The following is a 25,949-nucleotide window of genomic DNA, read 5'->3' on the forward strand; positions in this document are numbered from 1 at the left end:
CGTGGGGTCTGGCTCTCTGCCGCTTACCTGTGGGCTGCTCCTCGGATGTGCCCCGGGACCCCACAGAACTCTGAGGCAGTGGGCACCACCATCACATCACATCTTTCAGCTAATTCCCTACAAGTCTCGCCCAAATGTGTAGCACTTCACTTTTCTGGAAAGTCTCAACCTCTAGGATGATACTCTGGAGTAACTTTCAGAGCCCACAGCCATCTGGCATCAGTTGGGCTGGCCATATAGTTAAGTCCAATCGCGTCCCTACAGTTAGCTCTCTGGAACTCTCCAAAACCACCCCCACACAACCAACATGACTGCAAGGTGAAGAGGCAGGAATGAGACTACAATAAAGAGAATTAACAATGGATGGAAGGCTTAAAAGTGCCTGATTACATTCTGGGAAGACGGCAGAGCAGGGGCCCCGGGAATCTCTCCCCCCCAGATGACAACAGCAGGGGCGGAACCTGTGTGATGGGACTGCTTTGGAACTGTGGACTCTGCCCGAGGCCTGCCACGTGTCCGGGAGAAGTAGTCGATTTTGGTCCATTCCAGCTCGCAGCACAGCAGCACCTACCCGTCCCGCGCCCCAGCCATGTGGCAGGCAGCCGGGCACGTGTTTCTGGAGCAGCCCGCAGAAGCCAGGTGGACGAAAAGGACCCTGTCCCCCAAACGGCAGGAGGCCACGCTCTGACCACACAGGTGCGGACTCAGAGGCTGGCGGCCATTGCTGTCACCCCTCCAGCTCCAGCTCGAGTGACTTCAAGGGGATAAGTGCCCTCCTATCCCCCTTTTGTTTTCCACTTTTCCCCTTTTGGGAGCCACACGTTAAAGACTAGGACATTGAAAAACAGCTGCCTATTTGGGGGAAATTAGGAAGTGATGGCACATGTCCAAGGAAAGGCTCAGAAAAGACCGGGGAAGACATTAAATGGACACCTCAGGCTGACCCCCGGCACAGAGCCTGCAACCATGAAAAGAACGATGACAACAAAACAGCAAACCCTGGGGAAGGGGGAGAATCTGATTTCCAGAGTAATCCCATCATGAGATTCGAATGTCCAGCGCTCAGCAAATCACAAGGCACACAAAGAAACAGGGGACTTCGGCCCATTGAAAGGAAAAAGATAATTCAACAGAATCTGTCCCTAAAAAGGACCCGGTGTCAGATCTACTGGAGAGACTTTAACACAATTGCCTTGAGACCATGGGGAAGATGGTGGAATAGGAGGATTCTGAGCTCACCTCCTCCCACAGACACACTGAATACACCCAGGCATCCCCTACATATAATGCAACTCAATCTGAGAACAACCTGAAGCTAGTACAGTGGCTCTTCCACAGCCAAGGACAGAAAGAAAAAGCCACACCAAGAAGGACAGGAGGGGCAAAGACTGAGTCAGGAAACAAACCCCTGGCACGTGAGAAGGGAATCACAGAGGCAGAGAGGATATCACACTCCCTGAGGAGTAAGGGGATCAAGCCCAATGGGCACCCGTGGTCCCGGGAACCTGCACCAGGAAGATGGGTCCCCATAATATCTAGCCTTAAAAATCAGCAAGGCTTAACCCTGGAAGCTTTGAAAACCAGTAAAGCCTAATTCCAGGAGAGCGACAAAGAAATCAACGAGGAAATAAAAAAAATTTCCTGGAGACAAATGAAAATGGAAACACAATAGTTTTTTTAGGATGCAGCAAAAACAGTTCTAAGAGGGAAGTTTATAGCAATATAGGCCTACCTCAAGAAACAAAAAAAGTCTCAAACAATCTGACCTTACACCTGAAAAAGACTATAATAAGAATAAAGCCCAAAGTTAGCACAAGGAAGGAAATAAAAAAGACCAGCGCAAAAATAAATAGAGACCAAAAGACAATATAAACGACCAATGAAACGAAGAGCTGTTCTTTGATAAGGTAAGCAAAACTGATAAACCTTTAGCCAGACTCATCAAGAAAAAAAGAACTCAAGTAAATAAAATTATAAATGAGAGAATTTAAAACTGACATCACAGAAATCCAAAGGATTATAAGAAATTACCATGAAAAATTATACACCAACAAATTGGACAACCTAGAAGCAATAGATAAATTCCTAGAAACATACAATCTTCCAAGACTGAATCAGGAAGAAATAGAAAATCTGAACAGATTACTAGTAACAAAATTGAATTGGTAATCAGAAAACTCTGGCACAGGTGAATTCTACCAAATATTTTATATTTAATTTAATATTTTATCTTATTATTTTATGTTAGAGAGAAAGACAGTATGAGCAAGGAAGAGGGGAGAGAGAAAATCCCAGGCTCCAAGCTGAGCATGGAGCCCAATGTGGGGCTCGATCCCATGACCCTGGGACCATGACGTGAGACAAGATCCAGAGGTGGAAGCTCAACCGATTGAGCCACCTGGGCACCCCTCCACTAAACATTTAAAGAAGAGTTAATGCCTGTGCTTCTCAAGCTATTTCAAAAAATAGAAGAGGAAGGAAAATTTTAGAATTCATTCTTCAAGGCCAGCATTACCATGACACCAAAACCAAGGACACTCCAAAAAAAGAAAATGAGGCCAATGTCTCTGATGAACATAGATGTGAAAATCCTCAACAACATATTAGCAAACCAAATTCAATGCTACATTAGAAGGATCAGGTGGGATATATTTCAGGGATGCATGGAAGGTTCAATATCTGCAAATCAATCAGTGTGATGACCACATTAACAAAATGTGATCATCTTAATGGATGAAGAAAAAGCATTTGACAAAATTCAACATCTGCTTATGATAAAAACTCTCAACAAAGTGGGTGTAGAGGAAACATACCTCAACATAATAAAGGCCATGTATGATAACCTATAGCTTACATCATAGTCAATAGTGAAACGCTGGCATCTTTTCCCCTGAGATCAGAAACAAGTCAATGATGTTTACTCACCAGTTTTATTCAAAATGGTATTAGAAGTTGCAGGTGGAACAGTCAGACAAGAGAAACAAACAAGGGACATCCAAACTGGGAAGGAAGAAGTAAAACTGTCACTACTTGCAGATGATAAGATTACATATAGAAAACCCTAAAGACTCCACCAAAAAACTATTAGAATAAATGAATTCAGTAAAGTTGTAAGATACAAAATCAATATACAGAAATCTATTGTGTATAATAACTAATAACACACTAGCAGAAAGGAAAATTAAGAAAACAATCCCATTTACAATTGCAACAAAAATAATAAAACACCTAGGAATAAACCTAACCAAGGAAGTGAAAGATCTATGAACTGAAAACTCTAAGACACTTACAAAAGAAATTGAAGAAGACACAAGTAAATGGAAAGATATTCCATGCTCACTGACTGGAAGAATTAATATTGTTAAAATGTCCATATTACCTAAAGCAATCTACAGATTCACTGAAATCCCTATCAAAATGCCAATGGCATTTTTCACAGAAATAGAACAAACAACCCTAAAATTTGTATGGAACCACAAAAGACCCCAAACAGCCAAAGCAATCTTGAGAAACAACAAAGCTGGAGGTATCATGCTCCCTGATTTCAAACTAGATTACAAAGCTGTAGTAAACAAAACTGTATGGTATTGACATAAGAACAGACAATAGACCGGGGCACCTGGGTGGCTCAGTCGGTCCAGCGTCCAACTCTTGATTTCAGCTCGGGTCCTGATCTCATGGTTCGTGAGATTGAGCCCCACATTGGGTTCTTCTCTGACAGAGCAGAGCCTGCTTGGGATATTTATTTTCTCTCTCTCTCTCTCTCTCTCTCTCTCTCTCTCTCTCTCTCCCCTCTGTCCCTCCTCTGCTCACACTTTCTCTCTCAAATAAGTAAACATTAAAAAAATTAAAAAGTGGGGTGCCTGGGTGGCTCAGTTGGATAGGCATCTGACTTCGGCTCAGGTCATGATCTCATGGTTCGTGGGTTTGAGCCCCACCTCGGGCTCTGTGCTGACAGCTCAGAGCCTGGATCCTGCTTCGGATTCTGTGTCTCCCTCTCTCTCTCTCTCTGCCCCCGTCTCTCAAAAAGAAATAAACATTAAAAAATTAAAAAAAATTAAAAAGAATAGATGACAGGCCAATAGAACAGCATAGACAGCCTAGAAATAAACTCACACATATATGGTCAATTAACTTATGACAAAAGAGACAAGAATATACACTGGGGGAAGGACACTCTTGAATAAATAGGCCATGAAAACTGGACAACCATATGGAAAAGAATGAAACTAGACTATTATCTTATACCATATACAAAAATTAGCAAAAACAGTAATTTGAAAAGATATAGGCACTCATATGTTTATTGCAGCATTGATTACAATAGCCAAGATATGGAAGCAACCCAAGTGTCCACTGTTGGATAAAGAAGATGTGGTACATACATGTACAATATATGTACATATATATGTACATATATGTACATTATTCAACCATAAAGAGTGAAGTCTTGCCATTTGTAACAATGTGGATGGACCTTGACTGCATTATGCTAAGTGAAATTGTGTCAGAGAGACACAAATATTGGATGATTTCACTTGCATGCAGAATCTAAAAAAACAAAATAAACAAATAAAAATAACAACAGCAAAACCAGAAACAGACTCCTAAATACAGAGAAAAAACTGGTGGCTGCCAGAGGGAGGAGGGTTAGGGGACAGAATGAAACAGGTGAAGCGGATAAGAGGTACAAACCTCCAGTTGTAAAATAAACAAGTCAGTGATGAAAAGTACAGCATAGGGAATATAGTCAATAATACTGGTAACTTTTTTGGTAACAGATGGTAATTACACTTACTGTAGTGACCATTTAATAATGTATATAATTGTTGAACCACTACCATACACCTGAAAATATTACAATGCAACTTACTAAAATTAGAAAAAAAAACCAGCCTTAAAAATGCTCAAGAAACTAAAGGAAGATTTGGAGGAAGTAAGAAGATGATATATCAACAAAATGGAAATATTGATAGAGAGGCAGAAAACCTAAAATGTTGCCAAATAGAAATTCTGCAGCTGAAGGGTATAATAATCAAAATGAAAAAAAAATCATTGTCAGCTATGAATAGGCAGAAGGAATCAGTGAACTTGAATATAAGACAATGAAAGTTAGCATGTCTAAGGAACAGAAAGAAAAAATGCTTGAAGAATAGTGAATAGAGCCTAAAGAAACTTTGGGACACCATTTAGGGAACCAACACATGCATCATGGGAGTCTTGGAAGAAGAGAACGTGGCCCAGGGAACAGCTGAAGAAATAATGCCTGAAAACTTCCACATTTGATGAAATGCATGAATATAAACATCTAATAAACGCAATGAACTCTAAGATGAACTCAAACAGACCCACATGTAGACACATTATAATCCACTTTATAAAGACAGAGAGACTCTTGAAAGCAGCAAGAAATGAGTCACCAGGGACCCTTATCAGATTATCAGTCTATCATTAACATTTCTCATCAGGAACTGGAGGCCAGGAGGCAGGGGGCTGATACATTCAAAGTACTAGAAGAAAATAACTGTCAATCAAGAATCCTATATCCAGCAAACTGTCTTTGCAAAGTGAGGGAGAAATTCACACTCCCAGATATATGAAAGCTGAGAAAGTTTGTATCACTAGACCTGCCTGGCAAGACATGTTCAAGGGAGTCTTTCAGGTGAAGTGAAGGACAACTAGACAGTAACTTGAAGCTGTGTGAGAAATAAAGATCTGAATGAAGGTAAATACAAGGACTATTATAAAAGCTAGCATTACAACAATATATAACTTGTATAATAGACTATTATCACAATAGTCTGTAGGTGCTCTTTTTGTTTCTACATGATTTAAGAAACTAATATATTTAAAGGATAAGAAATATTTGCCTAAAAGCTGGTATTATTGTAACTTTGGTTTGTAACGTCAAATTTTGTCGTCTACACAACATAGACGACTTACGTGTTTACAAGGATTATCAGTTTGTGTTTTTGGGCACGCATGTGTAATGTAATTTCGTGACACCAACAACAGAGCATTGTGTTTGGAGCTGCCGTGCTGTTACCGAACGTCTGCTTCTATCAGTTACATTAGATCCTTCGGAAGTTAGCTGTAACCACCAAGAAAATTACTATAGAATTGACACAAAGGACATTAAGAAGGGATTTAAACATTTCACTACAAAAAAATTAACACAAAAGAAGAGAGGAATGCAAGCCATGAGGGACAAAAAAAGCTAAGGGGCATATAGAAAACCAAGAGCACAGGGACAGAAGTAAGTCCCTTCTTATCAGCAGTTCCTTTATATGCAAATGAATTAGGCCCTCAAATGAAAACGCAGGCTGGCAGAATGAATAAAAACACATGATCCAACAATATGCTGTCTTGACAAGAGACTCTCTTGTGACCCAGTGACACAAACAGGAAAGTGAAAGGAAAAAGTTTCCATGAAAAAGCAGGCGTGGTTCTACTAATATCAGACAAAACAGACTTTAAATAAAAAAGGTTACACAAGGGGCGCCTGGGTGGCTCAGTCGGTTAAGCGTCCGACTTCGGCTCAGGTCCGTGAGTTCGAGCCCCGCGTCCGGCTCTGTGCTGACCGCGCAGAGCCTGAAGCCTGTTTCAGATTCTGTGTCTCCCTCTCTCTCTGACCCTCCCCCGTTCATGCTCTGTCTCTCTCTGTCTCAAAAATAAATAAACATTAAAAAAAAAAAGTTACACAAGACAAAGGATATTACATATTAATAAAGGGATCAATAGAGCAAGAAGATATAACAATTACAAACATTTACACACCTAGTAACAGACCATCAAAAGATAGGCAGCAAAGCCTGACACAACTGAAGGTGGAAACAGTTCTAAGATAACAGCTGGTGACTCCAATACCCCTCTCATAATAAGGGACACAAAAACCAGACAAGATAAGTGGGCAGAGGACATAACACAATAAGCCAACTAGACCTGAGAGATACATACAGAACATTCCACCCAACAAGAAGACGATACTTGATTTCCTCAAGTGCACCTGGGACATTTTCCAAAATAGACCAAATGTTAAGCCACAAATTAAGTTTCAATAGATTTTAAAAGATAGATATCATACAAAGTATCTTCCCTGACCACAGCATGAGGAGGCAGAAATCAGTAACATAAAGAAAACTAGAAAATTCACTACAAAGTAAAAACTAAACAACACTTTGTAACAACCAATGGCTCAAAGAACAAATCACAGGGAAATGAGAAAATACTTAGGGATGAATGAAAACAAAAACACAACCAAAACTCAAGGAATGTAGCAAAGGCAATCCTGAGAAAGAAATTTATACCTATAAATGCTTATGTTAATATCAGGAAAGATCTCAAATCAACAACCTAACTTTACAACTTAAAGCACTAGAAAAATAAGAACAAATTACGCTCAAAGCAGAAGGAAGGAAATAATAATGATTAGAGATATTATGCAGTACAGGATATAAAAACAATAGAGAAAATCAATGACAGAAAAGGTTAGTTCTTCAAAAAGACCAATAATATTGACAAAACGTTAAATGGACTAAGAAAAAGAGAAGACTTGGGGCGCCTGGGTGGCTCAGTCAGTTAAGCATCCAACTTTAGCTCAGATCATGACCTTGCCAAAGGTTTGAGCTCTGCATAAGGGCTCTGTGCTGACAGCTTGGAGCCTGGAGGCTGCGTTAGGTTCTGTGTCTCCCTCACTCTCTGCCCCTCTCCCACTTGCACACGCACGTGTGCTCTCTCTCTCTCTCTCTCTCTCTCTCTCTCAAAAATAAACTTAAAAAAAGACTAATTACTAAAATCAGAAATTAAAGTGGGGACACCGCTACCATTTCTACAGAAATGAAATAGATTTTAAGAAAGTACTAGGAGGAATTGCATGCCAACAAGTTGGGTCACCTAGATGGACAAACTTCTAGAATCATAAAACCTACCAAGGCTGAATCATGAAGAAATACAAAATCGGAATAGATCTATAAATAGTAAGGAGATTGAATCAGTGATCAATGCTCTCTCAACAAAGAACAGTCCTGGACCTGATGGCTTTACTGATGAATTCTGCCAAACATTAAAGAGGAAATAATACCAATCTTTCTCCAACTTTTCCAAAAATTTGAAGAAGAGAGAATAGTTCCAAACTAATTCTAAGGCTAGCATTACCCTGATACCAAAGCCAGACAAAGCACAATGGAAAAAAGCCCACAGACCAATATTCCTTATGCTCACTGATGCAAAAATACTCAACAAAATACTTGCAAACAAAGTGTAGCAGTATATTAAGAGGATTATACACCATGACAAGTGGGATTCTCCCCTGGAATGCAAGGGTGAGTCAACATACAAAAATCAATGTGACGTGCCATATCAACAAAACGAAGGGAAAGACACATGATCATCTTGATGCAGAAAAAGCATTTGACAAAATACAACACCCTTTCATTATAAAAACACTCAGCAAAATAGGACTAAAAGCAAACCGCCTCCACGTAAGAAAATCTACATATGAAAAAATCATAGCAAACATAATACTCAATGGTGGAAAAAAAAGCTTGTCCTCTAAGAGCAGGAAGAAGGCATAGACTGCTGCTTCCATGACTTCTGTTCAACACAGTAGCTGTTCAACACTAGCCAGAGCAGTTAGGCAAGAAAAAGAAATAAAACACATTCAAATTGGAAAGGAAGAAGTAAAACCATCTCTCTTTGCAGATGATCTGATCTTAAATGTGGAAAATGCTAAAGACTCCATGAAAAAGCTGTTAGCTCCAATAAGCTAATTCTGCAAAGTAGCAGGATACAAATCAAGACACAAAAGAGCATCTTCCATAAACGAGCAGTGAATGATCTGAAAAGGAGATTACAAACACAATCCCATTTGACAGCCTCAAAAAGAATAAAATACTTAGGAATTAGCTTAGCCAAGGAGGTGAAGCCTTGTACAATGAAAACTACAGAACACTGCTGAAAGAAATTAAGACATAAATAAACGGGCAAGGGGGCGCCTGGGTGGCTCAGTCGGTTGGGCGTCTGACTCTTGATTTCAGCTCAGGTCATTATCTCAGGATCACGGGATCAAGTCCCATGTCAGGCTCTCTGCTGAGCATGGAGCCTGCTTAAGATTCTCTTTCTCTCCCTCTGCCCCTCTCCCCTCCTCAAAAATATTTTTAAAAAGACCTAAATAAATGGAAACACATCCCATAATCATGGACTGGGAGACTTATTGTTAAATGTCAATATTACCCTAAGTGCTCTATAGATGCATTGGAATTCTTATTAAAACCGAATGGCTTTTTTTTTTTTTTCAGAAACATTAAAACCCATTCTAAAATTCATATTGAATCTCAAGAAATCCCAAACAGCCAAAATAATCCTGAAAATGAAGAACAAGACTGGAAGAGTTACACTTCCTGATTTTAAAACTAACCACAGAGCTATAGTAATCAAAAAAGTGTAGCACTGGGATAAAGACAGACCAATGGAATAGAATAGAGAGACCGTAAGTAAGCCCCCCAGATACGGTCAGTGGAGAAAGAAGTGTCTTCTCAACAAACGGGGCTGGGAAAACTGGATAGCCACACGCAAAAGAATGCAGTTGGACGCCTACTTAATGCCATACACAAAAATTAACTAAAATAAGGATCAAAGACCTCAATGTAAGGCCTCGCACTATAAAATTTAGGAGAAAACACAGGAGAAAAGCTTCGTAATACCTGATGATTTATTGGATTTGACACCAAAGGCAGAGGCAACAGAAGAAAAAAGTCAAACTGGACTTCATGCCAATTTTAAAAACTTTGTGCATCACAAGTGTGGACAACAGTGAAAAAAAGGTAACCCACAGAATGGGAGACAGTGTTTGCAAATTGTGTATCTTATCGGGATTAATATTCAGAATATAGAAAACTAAAACTCAGTAACAAGGTCCCAATTCAGAAATGGGAAGAGTTCACAATATATGCAAATATCAAACAACCTCTGCATACCTAGCATATCACTCTATACACCAGCTGCACACCTGAACGGCTACAATGTGAAATGCTGACTCTGCCTCACTTTCCAAAATCCAGTTGTGGTAATGGCAACAACAACAACAACAACAGGCAAAGGACTCGGACACATACTCTCCAAAGAAGACACACAAACGTTCACAGAACACAGAAAGATGTTGAACGTCACTAATAGAGAAATGTTCATAGCACCCTTATTTAATAGCCCCAAAGCAGAAGCAACCCAAAATGTGGTTTATCCACACAGGGGAATATCATTCAGCATTTAAAAGGAAGGCAGTCCCGACGCCTGTGGGACATGAGCCACACGGAGAACATGATGCTCGGGGGTGTGAGCCAGCCACAAGAAGACAAATCCTGCGTCGTCCCACTCACGTGAAGTCCTTAGCAGAGTCACAGTCACACAGAAAGCAGGGTGGTGGCACTGGAGCAGGGGGAGTTGGTGTTGAATGCGGATTGCGCTTCAGTTTTGCGAGCTGACAGAGCAGACGCACGGTAGTGACGGGGACACCGAGTCCTACACCAAAAAATCGTTAAGATGGCAAATTTTATGAGCATTTTACCACAATAAAAAACGGGAACAAAATCCAAAAATTTATTCTAGGTGGCAGCATTTGCACGTTCCCTTCTTTGCCTTCAAAGGCAGCATTCCAGCCTGGTCACCAGGTGTCACCTGGGTAGGCTGAGGGTGGGAGCAGCCAGTGACCATCACTCCCTTTCATCGTCCGCGGTATGGATGTTCATGGTTGCACATGGCCAGGGACAGACGTGCGCTGTATTATACGAAAACACGAAAACAATCCGTGCTGGGAAGGGGAAGCCCTGGGCCTGCTAGTGAGTGAGATGTGTGCTCTGGCTGCCCTGGCTCCAGGAGCACCCTCACGGGAGCGCCCCTCTGTAGTGCAGGGCTTCCCCCACCGGCCAAGGTCATGCCTTTGTGTTCCCACCGCCAACCTGGGGTGGGGGGTGCTCCAGGTGCCAGGAACTTTCCTGGGGACAGGAAGCTGGCCACAAGGACTCCTTGAACTCCTGTTGAGTTCCTAAAAATGTTCTATGTATTTCCTCTTTTGCACTTGTAAATTAAAAAAAATTTTTTTTAACATTTATTCATTTATGAGAGACAGCTGGAGCTGGGTAGGGTCAGAGAGAGAGGGAGACACAGAATTGAAGCAGGATCCAGGATCCAGGCTCCGAGCTGTCAGCACAGAGCCCGACATGGGGCTCGAACTCAAGAGCTGTGAGATCATGACCCCAGCCGAAGTCGGACGCTTACCTGCCTGAGCCCCCCAGTCACCCCTCTCTTGCACTTCTAAATCAGGGACTCCGTTCCTTTCCTAGCTTAATCAGAAATGAGCACCCAGGAATGAAGTGTTTGCCAACCAGCAGTGTAACTGAAGATGTGTTTAGTACTCGGTAGAGAAACGGAGTCATTCTGCCTTATTTTTGGTTAGTAGATGACAGGACGAGACAAGCAGGGAGTGCGGGAGGCAGCGCCTTAAGTAGGAAGAGGCTGTTCCTTCGGACAGTCCTGCAGGTGTTTGCGGAGGTGGAGGAAGCCTCGGGCACGGCCGTGCACCCTCCACACTCCTTCCTGGTGTCCCAGGGGCCTCAGGTGAAGTCAGGACGCTCGGGCCCGCGACGTGGCCCGGGTGCGTGGGATGCTCTACCCTACATGGGCCGTGGTGGCACGTGACTGAGGCCAAACACATTCGTTCATCAACCAGGGAGACCCTGTCAGGAGCTTGACTTAAAGTAACATTTTCAAAAGTTGAAAGCAGAGGAAGGAAACAGGCAGGTGGCCTTTGGGAGCCCTGAAGGAAGCGTCTCCTCTCATCAGAATGACATCGTTTTGTTGTTCTTTCCTCTCTTTTCGATAAACACACACTTGCACGCACACATCCAGCCTCTGCGGCTCCCCAAGGAAAGTGCTTCTGGGACCAGATGAAAGGGGTTGGCGGAGCAGTTGGCCCCACGCGTGTGTCCATGTTTCCCGCGCCTGATCCCAGGGAGTCGGCTGCATCTCGGACATCTTCACACCTGCCCGAGGCCCCTGCAGCGGTGGCAGTGAGAACACTCACGGGCACCCACGAGACAGTCTGCGTGTCAACACTGGCCCTTCCTCATTCGCGGGACCGAAGACTGATTGATTAGACGGAGATGAGCGCCAGGAAGCGCGAGTGGGAGCGCTGGGGGGAGACAGGAGGACAGTGGTCCACAGCCGTCGTGGGAGCCGCTGGCAGAGCACCTGTGAGTGCCCATCGCCACTCTCTCTCCATTTCGTAACTCCAAAACGTGCAATTCTTCTCTTAGCTCCAGGAGCCCCTGCCCAGGTGTGAGCCTATCAGTCACTCGATCACACCTCAGCGAGTTCTTGTCATTTCTTATCCGCAGGATATCGCAAGGATCCCAGGATTTTTGAGAAAAGGCAACTTTTAAAATTGTGTTTGTGACACCTGAATACGTCCCGCACTCCTCTGCAGACGTGACCACCGCTTGTCTGTGCTTTTGCGATTTCATCGAAATGGATCTTGCGATTCTCACCCGCGGCTGCTTTTGTTCCCTTATCGTGCGGAAGGGTTCCTGCTTCCCGCTGCTGCTGGACGCTCGGAACCTCCCGTGCCAGCAAGTGCTCCCTGAAGTCCTTCCAGGGTCAGGAGCCCCTGCCCTGAGGAAACCAGGGACTGGTAGGAGAGAGACACAGACGGCACTTGGGATAAAACTGTTTGGGAGACGCCTTGGGCAGAGCACCGGCCGGGCATCCTCTGGCGTAGCAGGGTGGGACGGTGAGTCTGCCGCTGGGAGGGAGCCGTGTCTGCGGGCCCACGGGGTGCGAAGCTGCCGCTGGGATGCGGCCCAGCGTCGGGGACGGAGTGGGCCCCCCAGACGAAAAGCTGAACCCCAACAAAGGCATCTGCTCCTATGAGCAGCTCCCCCTCAGGGTAGGCCGACTCCAGGTGGAGCCCACACCGGAAACGGCAGTTCCCTGGACCGGGGCCTTGGAGTGTCTCCATGGGTAACAGATCCGAACACTGTCCTGAGGGCATCGTTCCCGACAAACCCCCGTGGCAGGTCCTGGCTGCAGGTGGCCATGGCCCACACCCCTTCCTGAAGGTGGGCCCCGCCCGAGGCTGTTTATTCAGGGAGGGGTGGGACAGGGCTGGGTGCTCCGGAGGCCAAGCCCTCAACTGGACACTGGCCAGCCTGATGTGGGGGGAGGTGGGAACCAGGCCAGTTCTGGGCCACACATGCGTCTCCCTGTGTGAAGGACTTACGCACAAACATGGGGGGTGGGGTGGGAAGGTGGGGGCCGAGTGGGAGGACAGACGTGGCCCGAGTTCCTCTCTGTTCACACCACTGGCCCACAGACCTAGAGCTGCAGCAGACCCCCCCCCTTCCCCCCAAGCTGGCTTGTCTTCAAGCCTCAGTTTACCCGACTCTAATGGCACATTCCCTCTCGCAGGCCTGGACGTGGCTCAGCCTCTGTGTCACCAGGGCCGGGCCCACGGGTGAGCAGGCACTCTGGGCGTGTGCACGACTGACCAGACTGAGGCTCCAGGGTAAGCCCAGACATTTGGGGACAGAGGAGGAGGATGAAACGGGGCCACGAAGGCAGACGAGGCCTCCAGACAGCAGCAGAAGCAGGTGTATAGACTTCTGCTCCTGGAAGATGGGGGTGCGTCTCCCACCCTCCTGCTGAGTCCAACCGAAACCCTGGGCTCGGCACTCGATAGCCATGTGAGGAGACACTGAGGGACAAGAAGGCAGACGGGGCGGGGCGCAGGGAGGCTTGAGCCCCAGCTGTTCTGTGCTGTTCCTTTCAGATATCCCAACCGTCCCAGATGAGAACCAACATGAGCCAGAAAGGGGCAGCTTGAAAGAGAAGCTTTTGGACCCTGACCGCCCCACCCCATCCAAACACAACAGACAAACGCAGCCACAATACGAGGGGCCTGGATATCTGGCCTGTGCCCGAGTGCTAAGGTGGACAGTCCCCTGGGGTCAGTGGAGCCCACGCCCTCCAGCCAGTAGTAAGGAGCTGCACGTGGGTACCGATGTGCGTGGCAGGCAGGCTAAAAGTCAGAGTGCACACGAACGCGGAGCGCGACCACGTGCGTGAGATAAAGAAGAATCGGGCCGCGGGGTAGAACGGCCGCCCAATGACAAAATGGTGACCCCTGAGACACTCTCGCGCATACGCAGCACCACGGAGCAGCAGCGCGTGTGAGCCAACCTCTGCGCGTGGAACCAACCGGGTGGGATCCACACACGGTCCGCAGAACATGAGACCCCATGGCACCGTGACCGGCAGGGCCCAGGTGGCATTTCCAGAACAGCCACCCACAGCAGAGCACACGCTCTGTTCAAGTGCCCACGGGACGCACGTGGGACAGACCACCTTCTGCCACCGCAGGCCTCAACGTGTGCTCACAGCCTGAAATCCTGCCGTGTGTCTTCTGATGGTGTTTCTGGTGCCTGAGGTCAAAGTAGAGATTGGTACAGAGAACCCAGGAAAACCTCCAAACACTCGGAGGTAACACCCTTCTAAATAATCTCCAAGGGACAAAACCAACCCCGACCAGGGTGAAAATAAAGCACAGTCCAGGACAGCACTTGGGGTGGGGTGGGATGGGGTGCCGGGTGCGCCTCGGTCAGTCCTCTGGGCCCCATGCCTTGCAGCCCAGGACAGACAGAAAGAAGGAAATAATCCAGACAGGAAGGGAGTCCATGAAGCTGGAACAACAGAGAAAAATCAATGAAATTAAGAGCATGGTCTTCCTGTCACAGCCTGCTGGGGACTCAGTCATCCTGTGGCCCTCCCCCACCAGGTCCTGGGCCCACCCCCAGCGGCGCCTGGCCCTTCTCCACTGAGTCTTGGTCCGTGGCTCTTCTCTCCCGGGTCCCGGGCCCCTGGCACCTCACGTGTCCCCATCTGTGCTCCGGGCCTGTCGGGGCTCTGCGGATCATCTCCGGTTCTCCGTGGCCCAGCCTGCTAAGCATGTCTTCCCGCTTTGCTGGGGCCTCTCCTCCCCATCTGCCTTACGTGCTCACCGGGCCATCTCCACGCCCCCATGCCAAGTCTAAGTGACGGTCAACACATGTTCTCTCTTCCTTGGACTTGAAATCTGTCAAACTTCAAGGGGCATCCCCTCCGTGATATTCTCTCTTCTTGTCTAAAGGGCTACTTGGCTTGTAGCTTTCATGTTTAAGTGCTTTTTGTAGGGTCCATATTGTTCTCCACGAGCATCCTGCCTGAGCACGGGTCCACAGTGAGGGCATGAACCCACTGGGTCCTGGGGTGCTAGATGCTAACAGAGGAGCCTCATTTACCCAGCTGACAACAATGTGAAGTACAGTACCGGCCAACTTCTCATCTTAACGAATATGCTTTTTCTAATGGTGTTGAATCGCCAACCTCTGTGAAGCGGCCAGAAAGCATTATCATCTATCACTTCCACTTATTTCCTGAGTGACAAAGCTACCACTTTGTCACCATCTGGACTCGTAAACAAACGCCGACTCTTCCCGTGTGCTCCTCCTCGGAAACGAAGCCGGTCCTGCCAACAGTGCTCCCCATACCGCACCACCCGGCCCCCGCAGCCATACGGTCGGGCTGGCACTGGTCATTAACTACCGTGTTCCCGCTATCAGCTGCACCCACCCCAAACAACACGCGCCCGGCAGTGCCGGCTGGGAAACCCCGCTTCATCCTGCCAATGAGGTGGTGCGGTCTGGGGGGAGTGGTGTGTGTCGGGTGCCGCCGACCCGACCCCCCTCCACAGCCTGCGGGGCAGCGGGAAGACTCTTGGTGGAAAGGTCTGGACTTAGGTTTGTTTAAAAAAAAATTTTTTTTAACATTTATTTATTTTTGAGAGCCGGAGAGAGATAGAGAATGAACAGGGGAGGGTGAGAGAGAGAGGGAGACACAGAATCCGAAGCAGCTCCAGGCTCTGAGCTGTCAGCACAGAGCCCGACACGGGGCTCGAACCCCTGAACCCTGAGATCATGACCTGGGCTGAAGTTGGACACCCAACCGACTGAGCCACCCATGTGCCCATGGACTTAGTTTTTTTTGAGATGGGCAGAAACTGGCAGGAAGGCTAGGGAGCAGTGTGGTCTCAGCACAGGTGAATTATTAGTGTGTTTAAGGTTTTGATCTGTGCTGGTGTTCTCAGTCAATTCACTAGAGTTGTTCTTTCTACCAATTCATGTACCGAAATACCAGCTATTTTTCAAATTTACATGACTCGGGGTGCCTGGCTGGCTCTGTCGGTTGAGAGTCCGACTTCGGCTCAGGTCGTGATCTCACACGCCCTCCGTGAGTTCGAGCCCCGCGTCAGGCTCTGTGCTGACAGCTCAGAGCCTGGAGCCCGCTTTTGATTCTGTGTCTCCCTCTCTCTCTGCCCCTCCCCTGCTCACGCTCTGTCTCTCTCTCAAAAGTAAATAAAAATGTGTAAAACAACAACAACAAAAAATCTACATGACTACAAGTCAGAAAGTTGTTCTAATAAAAGCCAGCCCATACTTCCAAATAATGCAAATTTTTCGTTCGAAACACTATCCGTTCCTGCAAAAAGCGTATCAGTGTGAAGGTGGTGGTTTCTGAGTTCCTTAATCACCTGACTTTTTTTGTGCACAATTTTGGTCTTCACACTTTTCCTTGAACAACATATAGTACATTGTTGTGTTTCAACATGAAGATTGTTAATCTGTTTTAAATGATAGGATATTCTATCTGTACCAGATAAGTATTTGAAACTGAACACTGGTATTAATTATCAAATTGAATGCATGTACTTACACATACCTCTCCCCCATTTGAATCTAAAGACCAACAAGTTTCTATGGTAAACAATTACTCACAACCTCCCTGTCCGGGGCGCGACCCTGGAACCACCCTTCCATCATGAGGGTTTTAATTAGTTGCCAGATAAGGAAACACAACTTCTCAGGGGCAGTTTCTTATTTGACAACAAAATAATGTTTTCGGTTTTTTGTTAAATGTCTTCAGTAGAGATTACACAAGTGGCCCTTTTCAGCCAATTCTTGCTTCTTACAGCCACCACACATGTGCCGATTTACAAAATGCATCTCTGTCCTCAGTGACCTCTGGAGGAGCAGGGCTGTGCAGGCCCGGACCATGGGCACAAGGCTTGAAAATCCACAGCCAGAAGGACCTGACCAGTCTGTGGCCAGAGTGGGTCCTCGGGATTTGCTCTCTTCATCACAGATCCAGAGGGGCTGACTTGGGTCCTTTCTCGACACCAGTCCTTTCTTTAGGGACCCCACAACACCAGGGCCTCTAACATCTGGCCCCCATCATGCTGGCAAGACTCAACATCCAACACTGACCCTAACCCTGAATGTTCAGCTACCCTTGTTTATTTAGCAGCACCTTCAAGCAAGTTTTAGCAAATCTAAAGGTGGCCTGAAGTGTCGACACACTGGATGCTTATTGCTTTTCAGCAGAAGCTGGGCAGTTGAAACAAAGGAAGTAAACTGCTACCACTAGGGGCCTCTGAGGCCTCATGGGGTGTCAGGGAGCAGAGGACCTCCCCCGTTCTGGGTTTTCCTCTGTGGTTCCATCCCAGGAACGCCTCATCCACTGGGAAACTCACGTGTAGGCATAACATGTGGGCAGCGAGCATAGGCTCAGAGACCTGACAGGTGCTCCTCGGGGAGGTGGGACAGGATCCCAAGAGGGGCTTCTACAATGGGCAGCAGCCACGATGGTACCCAGAGAATCTGGCAGGTGCGGCCTCCCACCCTTGCACACGCCGCTCAGCCCAGGAACAGACTGACAGGATGTGTGTGTGTGCGTGGGGGGTATGGGTGTATAGAGAGAGGTTTATTATACACCGGCTCACACAGAAATCCCACGGTCTGCATCCGTAAGCTGGGGGCCCTGGAGAGCCAATGGTGGACCAAGCCCCAAAGCCCGAGAACCAGAGCACTGCTGTCCCAGGGCAGGAGAAGGTGCAAAAAGAGAATCTGCCTTCTTCCACCTTCCTGTTCTAGTCAGGTCCCCAACGGACTGGGGACTGGATGAGGGCCATCGACACTGGAGAGGGTGGTCTGCTGTACTCCGTCTTCCAGAAACGCCCTGGCAAACACACCCAGAAAGATGTTTTACGAGCTGCCGGTATCTGTGGCCAGTCGGGCTGACACATAGTCAGACATAGTGTCTGTCATCACAAGGCTCCCTGGGCTCAGAGGCTCCTGCCTTCTTCCTCAGGGTGCGGCTGGGACTTGTAGCTGGAGGTGAGGACGACCAGAACGTGGCCCAGGATGAGGGTGTTCAGGGCATTTTCGAGGAACTGCTTTGTAAATGGGCGGACGAAGTGTTTTCCAGTGACCCCGGACTTGTGCAAGTCTCACCCTGAGGTTTGGGGTGCAGCCCCACAGCCCTTGGGAGGCTGATGCCCTTGGATCATTGGCTGATTCCGAATAACAAGGAAACTGATGAGCTAAGGAATACCAGAGATGAAGGAGTCTCTGGGCATTGGTCAAAGAGTGGGTGGTTCGAACGTGGAAAAGTGCAGATGGCCTCGTGAGGAAGAGGGAGAGCGAGCGTGGGATTCCTGGGGAGTGGGCCGGCCACGGCTTTGCTCCAAACCCCTATCCCAGCAGCCACGGGCCCAGGGCAGGTACGGCTAGAAACCTTTCTTCCACTTTCCGACGAGCCACGGCATAGGCAGCAAAGCACACAGCTCCCTCCGTGTCCGGGAAGGACGTGTCCCCGGGCGCCCCCACCTCTGCATCCAGCTCCGCACAGCACTCGGATGTTCCCTGTCGCTTGTACGGATAAACCATCGCATATGCACTTTATTAGTCAAAAACTCTCAACTATCTTAAAGACAAAATTTGTTACAAAGAATATCCCATTCCTAAGATTCCAAGTCTGGTTCCTAAAATAACTTTTACAAGACAAAAATTGTCACAGCTTCTTTGTATCGAGTACTATGTTAAATCTCATATTTTCTCCAAAGTGAACAACTAAGGGGGGGTGGGACACAGATTCGGGCAAAAGTCCACCTCCCCCCTCCTATTACACATTTTTACTCAAATTAAGTTATATGTTTTTTCTCTGCTTCTATTTTCAGATATCTCCAACAGGAGGGGAAGGAGGTGCTGGCCTCGCTTCCCTGAGGATGCCAGAGCACAAAAGTGGGCGCAGGCGTCTTGCCTCCCCACCGCCGTCTCTCTCCCTCTGCCCAGGTCCAGTTAGATGGGTTCTGTCGGGAAGACGGCACTAAAAACTTGGCAAGGGGCAGGTTTTTACCAGCCTCCCCAGCCTCCCTCCGGGTGAGAAGGCCGGATCAGAGTCAGGAACTGTTTTAGCCCATGTCAGACACATATATGACCGTGGGGACAACTCTGTGAGAAAATGCTTCTTAGAATCCTCTCTAGTTTGAAAATGTACGATGTCACAGCTTTTTAGGGCCCAATGCAGATGAAGGTGGGTGATGGGCACGGGGGGGGGGGGGGGGCTTCCTACCGGGGACCGACTCCCGGAAGGCACACCCAGCAGGCGAGCCCTCCAGGCCAGGCCAAGAGAGTCAAGCACAATCCCAGAAACATGCAAGGCCGACAGGACCCCTGTGACCTAATGGCACCACTGGGACACAAGCTGGAGCCGCTGGGCTAATGGCCGACCTCTGGGCAGGAGCTTCACCCTCTGCATACAGTTGTCGAAGAATTCTGATGAAACAATTAGAAATATTCTTGTTTTAACTGGCAGACTAGCAGACTATTTCTTAATTTGCTGTTGCTATTACAGAAAGATCATGACAAAAATAGCTGTTACTAAGGTAGCACTACACCATGGCTCCTTCACTTCTGCGGACCCCTGGGGCCGTGACAAGGGGGACGCAGGTGGGATTAGGGCCAGGCCTAGTGGGCAGCACCTGACGAGGTGGTGTCCTCAGACCAGCGTGTTACAGGTGGGGGTCCTCTCCCACTCGACCACAGAGTGTTCTGACGTGGTGCTAGGTGAGGGACGGACCCTCGTGGGGAGGAGGGGGAAGTGAGGGGCAGGGGTGGAGTCCCTTAGAGCAATGAGAGCAGAAGAGAAAGGCCAAGGAATGCAGAACGGTACAACCAGCTGTGGAAGACGGTGTGCCTGTTTCTAAAGAAACGAAACATTCTCACCACACAATCCAGCAAACACACCCTTTGGTTTTATCTAAATAACTGAAAACTTGTTTCCACACAAAATCCTGCACAAGGATATGTATAGCAGCTTCATCTGAACTGCCAAAACTTGGAAGCAACCATGATGTCCTGCAGAGGGGGATGGATTAATAAGCTGTGGTTCATGTAGACAATATTGTTCAGCACCGAAAGGAAACACAGTAGCAAGCCATGAACAGACGCGGATGAGCCTTGAATGCACATCACTAAGTGGAAGAAGCCAGTCTGGATGATTCCGGCCATCGGACACTCTGGAAAAGGCAGAACCGTGGAGACAGGAGACGACGACCAGGGGCTGAGCGGCTGGGGGAGGGAGGGACGAACAGGCAGAGCACAGGGTTCCAGGGCAGCAAGACTCCTCTGGCTGTAGGGTTACGTTGGATACGTGACATTGTGCGTTTGGGAAACCCCACAGAACAGCACTGAGAGCGAACCCTACTGGAAATTAGGGGCTTTGGTTAAAGATGGTTTCAGCTCATCAACCCTAACAAATGCACCACATTAATACGAGATGTTCTGGTAGGAAAAACAGTGTGTGGGGGGTGGGGGTATATGGGAATTTGCGCTATTTTCTGCTCAAGTTTCCTGTGAACCTAAAACTGCTCTGAAAAAATGAAGTCTATCAATTTTTAAAACATCTGAAAACATAAAAGGCTAAAAATCATTCTAGGACTCAGACACAAAGCAAACCATTCCCTTGGTGTAACCAACCGTTTTCTTTAAAATAAACTATGCATTAATAATTAAATGCTGCAGACCAGCTACAGGAAGTGCCTGGAAGTCTCTACAAGGTGTGGGTGTCACTCTCGCAGCCCCTAGACAGTTATCCCTGGCCAGCTGGGCTGGTGGGCACCCCAACACAAGAGCCGGGAAGCAGCAGGGCTGTGTCGGGGCTCTCAGCCTCGGGCATCCGTCAGGACACCCTGGTTTGCTCTGGAGCCAGGGGGTGGTCACTCCCGCACTAGCACCTGCCCGCTCTGTGCCCACAGCCTCTGTCTGCCTCACAGAGCCCACAGCCTGCATCGAGGCCAGAGAAGCCAGCAGTCGGCAGCAACTGTCAATCAATGTACGACCAGGGGTGGGAAAGGGTCCAGACTTTCCACTCACCAGGAGCGGCCCTGGTGTGACGAGGGAGAGTCCACAGCCGACGCAGCACTGAGAAACCGAAAACACTTCTTCTGTAAACTGGGGCGAAGTTTAAGACCTGTCTTCCTGTTTTAAAAAATGTTTGTTTGTTTTGAGAGAGAGGATAAGAGCGAGCGAGTGGGGAAGGGGCAGAGAGAGGGAGAGAGGATCCCAAGCAGGCTTTGCAGTCAGCAGAGAGCCTCATGCGAGGCTCAAACTCATGAACCATGAGATCATGACTTGAGCCGAGATCAAGAGTCGGGCGCTCAACCGAATGGGTCACCCAGGCGCCCCTTCCTTCTAAAACAAGGCACAGCAGCCCTCCAGGATACAGGAGGGGAGGGGACGGACAGATCTAGAAGTCACCACATGTTCTGCCTGTCTCCTGTCCTGCAACGGAACCACTTTTGGAGCTGGCTCCCCTTTTAGAGCCAGTCTGGGCCCCCAGAGGCCACCAGGGCCCCATGTCCCTATAGCCCCAAGGAGCACGGATGCCTGCCACCTGTGCGTCTCACCTGGATGAGGAGCCAAAGGGACAAAGCACAAGACGCAGTTTGTCGGCCTGAAAAAGAGGCAAGACCCTCTTCTCACCCCATGCCTGTGGTTTCCCTGACCTGGGACGGACCTGGCTGGGACATTGGCAAGCCGGCCAGCACTAGGCTCCCGGAGCCCAGACCCTCCCCCACGAAGGGGAGAAGCTGCAAACACAGTCTCTTCTGCGGGGCCTCCGTCCCTGGTGCCCTGGAAAGTTCCCAGCTGCCCCCTGCCACTCCCTGTTTCCTGCTGCCCAGCACTTGGGACACACCGCACGCCTCTTCTACCTGATGGCCGGGGGGTGACGCCCAAGGAAAGCGCCTTGCTCCCCTCACCCGTCACACTGAGCAGCTACCTTGGGGCCAAGGAAGGAGCTGCCTCGAGCCCCCCCACATGGTGCAGCTGTCTGCCAGAGGCCCTCAGTAAATACTTCTGCAAGCACAGAACCCGTACACCCTTCCTCACCAGCATCAGTCCTGAAGCACCTTTGGGCATGCTTCAATATTTATGGCATAATTTGCAAAGACAGGAGCTAACAGGAAAGTCAAAGCTTGACATTTACAAAACAGAGTAACCGCTTATTGAATTAATGTGATCAAATGCATGAGCTTTTAACTGTAAAATAGTTGCCATTGACTCCCGGCCACCCATCTGCTCAGCTCACAGCTACTTTGGAGTCTGCAGGAGGCACACTGGCTAAGTGGTACCTGCTCTCAGGAGCTCACGGTCCCACACGCAGTTCCCGGCCCAGTCAACTCCAGGACTAGAAGTGTCTACAGGGACAGACAGGCCACAGCAGCGGTGCGACGGGGGACAGCCCCTGGGGAAGCAGACCAGGAGGGCAGACCGGCCCAGGGGCCAGCCGGACAGCTTCCTAGCTTCAGCTTCCCCCCATTCGACGACAGGCCACAGCAGCGGTGCGACGGGGGACAGCCCCTGGGGAAGCAGACCAGGAGGGCAGACCGGCCCAGGGGCCAGCCGGACAGCTTCCTAGCTTCAGCTTCCCCCCCACTCGCCGGGACGTCAGGGCCTGTCTACTTGCCCACCAGCTCCAGGAGATGGCAGAGCAGCGGCCACGGCTCCTGGTGCGTTCCTACCTGGGAACACGCACACCCGTGGCACACGGTCTCCTGTCGGTCATCGGGACGGGGCAGCGGGTAAGGGGGAAAGTGAATGTTGTCAGTCTTGCTGCTTATCTGGCAAAAATAAAACAAAGCTCTACCCAACCAGCACGTGTGTCCCAGGCAGCCTCGGTTATTCTGGAACCAGGAACACCGACAATCTGTATCAAGGACAGAACAGGGAAGAGGGGTTTTGTTTGGTGGCCTCGGAGCCGGGCTCCCCTTCACTTTAGGAGAGAGGGCTTCGTGCCCCCGAGATGGTGGAAGGTGCCTGGGCCACCCCACAGGAGGGACACGTGGCCCCCAAGAGCCCAAAGGCGGGGCCGGTGCGTCAGCACCAAGACTGGCCTCCGCGTGGCTGTGCTCCCTTTGCAGGGCTGGCGTCCGAGGGCCTGGGAGCGGTCGATGCAGCAGGTGCTCTGGGGTGGGACTCACATGCCTGTCTGTGCGCCGCCCCCACAGCCCGCTGACCCCGTGCAGCTGGAGTGTGAACTACCCATCACAGCCCCCTCCCCCATGTAGAAGACACCTCCTCGGGGCAGCCGCACAGGTCACACCCGGGGCTCCAGCCCCAGAGTGCGAAGCATTCTTGTCGCAAAGGGCACCTGTGTCCCGTACGGCTGCTCTTTTGCTGGTGGCTGTGCTTTAATCAATGCCTTTTCTTCTCATTTCAGAAATAATACACGCTCACTGCTGTATTTTCTAATACACACTATACTGCTGTATAGTGTGATGCTTTTCCCATTAATGCCATGGTTTGGAAACATTTGGTCGGTAAATATTCTGCTTCGAGACACTTTTAAAAACTCCGAAAGATTCCGCTGTATAAATTTGCTTGAATTTATTTAACCCAACCTTTGAGGTCTTACAAACAAGAGTCAGGTGGCTGTGCACATTGCTGATCGTTTTTGTTTTTAATGTTTGTTTATATTTGAGAGAGACAGAGAGCATGTGCGCAAGCGGGGGAGGGGCAGAGACAGAGGGAGGGAGGCACAGAATCTGAAGCAGCTCCAGGCTCTGAGCTGTCAGCCCAACGCGGGGCTCGGACTCACGAAACACGACATCATGACCCGAGCCCAAGTCGCACTCTTAACCCACTGAGCCGCCCAGGTGCCCCTCTGATCTTTTCGTTAAGGCGAATTCCCAGAACCAGATTTGCCAGGTCAGACAGTGAGCACATCTAAGGGCTCTCGGTGCGAGTGTAACAGGAGGTCCAGGCTGTCCCTCCAACTGGAAAGCGTGCCCTGCCCTGTACATCCCCAGGCAACCAGGCTCTCCCAGTGACAGCACAAATGCACAAATGTGAGAAAACACCACCTACGCTACGTTTGATTTGCAACGATGGTAGTGGCCTTGTGCACATGCTTGCTCTACTCTGCAAAGAGGCAGCCGCGGTGATGCCTGACAGATGCTGTGGACACGCAGGGGCTGGCCAGGGTGAGGGCTGCGGGGTGTCCATGGGGTGCTCCACGCATACGCTCAGGCAGATGCAGAAACCATGGCTTCTCCTTCAGAACCAGAAGACGAGCTTCGCCCACCTGCCTCACTGCCGCAGACTGCGCTTCTCATCCCAGGAGTTGAGCGTCTCTTTCTCTCCCTCAACTTTAAGGCATCATGAAGAGAAGAGCCACCAATCAGCCCAATTTGATATCAGGATCACAAGATGAGCCACTGAGTCTGTCCCACCTCGGTCATCTAGGAGAGTCACCTGGGGACAAAACCCTACAGGAAGTGCTGCAAGGAAGTGGCTGCTGGCTTCAGGGTGAAGGAAATCTAGAAATGAAAAAGAGAAAGGAGGGAGCGTGGAGGGGGAGGGGAAAGAGGGGGAAGGGGAAGAAGAGAGGGAAGGAGGGGAGGGGGAGGGGACAGGAGGGAGACTGAGGGGAGAGCAGGGGAGAGTGAAGGGGACAGCAGGGGAGGGGACAGAGTAGTTTCACCGCGTAAAAATGCCTCCTCCAGTCCCAGCTTGTCCAAGGGTCGTTAAGACCGAGAAGCTCTCGCTTCCATAATTGGACAGACACACAGAACACTCTGGAGGAACCACACTACTGGATCGGAAACAGGTCAGAACAAGAGTTTACTCTTAAAGATACCGGAAATGTCAACATTTTAAACGTCTGCCACCTAGGTTGCAAAACCAACTGTGCCACGTGTTACAAAGGCGTCCACGGCTTCGGAGGCATCAGGTGGTCCCCGAGCCCACCTTCGTGCCGCCCCGCACCGCAGCTCGGGACAGAGGGGGGTGCTCCCGGGACCACAGGTCTCGCTGTCAGAGGCTCCGCCTGGCCCACCAGCTGACTCCCTCCCCACACTCTCCTTCCTCCTCCCCACTTGCTGGGAGCACCAGAGGTGCAGGCGGGAGGGCACCTGGGAGCATGCATTTATGTGCTCCAACATCTGTCCTGGCGTTGCGGTTGCTTCTGTCGGGGCTGGTCCCACGTTCAAAGCAAGTTTAATAAGCGTTTTTACAAAAGGACTCCAGGCGAATGCACAGTAAGAAGACTGGCAGAGTCTACTGGACTCTGCTGTCAAGCAGCTCAGAGGACGCAGGGGACGTGTGGCTTCGGCAGCTGTAAACTGCAGGGCTGGGTGGTCACAGGTCAGCCTGTCTTCCTCCTCCTTGCTGGGGGCTCCCTGCAGACCTCTCAACCCACTCCTCAGTCAAGGGCTTGGGCGTCCCATGGCTTAGGCCGATCAGGGCCCCTCCTGTAGCTGTGGTCCCAGGACCCCTTTCCAGAGCAACTGAGATGATCTCTGAAGGCAAACGCGCGTTTCGGTCCTTTACAGGCACGATATCACACTACCAACACAAAGGGCTCCCACCCCGAGGCGCCTGCGGTTCTTGGCTGCACACTCACAGGGTTCTGTGCGGACACTCAGCACCCGTCAAAGTTCATCTACTAATGACCCTATCAGGGAAAGACCTGGAAGTTCCAGGTCACCGAGGACCACCTGTGGGACGAGGGCAGGCGGACCCACA

The 25,949-nt window shown here is 49.1% G+C and overlaps 1 protein-coding gene and 1 long non-coding RNA gene across 2 annotated transcripts in view; one reads left to right on the top strand and one right to left on the bottom strand.

Moving 5' to 3' along the window:
• The window catches only part of LOC128777102 (uncharacterized), a 41,294-nt gene extending 20,357 nt beyond the window's left edge, over window positions 1-20,937 (top strand). The window contains exon 2 of the long non-coding RNA XR_008422327.1: window positions 19,100-20,937. This is a non-coding gene — a long non-coding RNA (uncharacterized LOC128777102). The remainder of the gene's footprint in view (window positions 1-19,099) is intronic.
• PARD6G (par-6 family cell polarity regulator gamma) overlaps window positions 1-25,949 on the bottom strand; it is a 90,077-nt gene that overhangs the window by 1,328 nt on the left and 62,800 nt on the right. The gene's annotated exons all lie outside the window — the stretch shown is intronic.

Source organism: Panthera pardus, unplaced genomic scaffold (assembly GCF_024362965.1).
Source record: "Panthera pardus isolate Hobbes unplaced genomic scaffold, ASM2436296v1 HiC_scaffold_15, whole genome shotgun sequence".
Taxonomy (NCBI): Eukaryota; Metazoa; Chordata; class Mammalia; order Carnivora; family Felidae; genus Panthera; species Panthera pardus.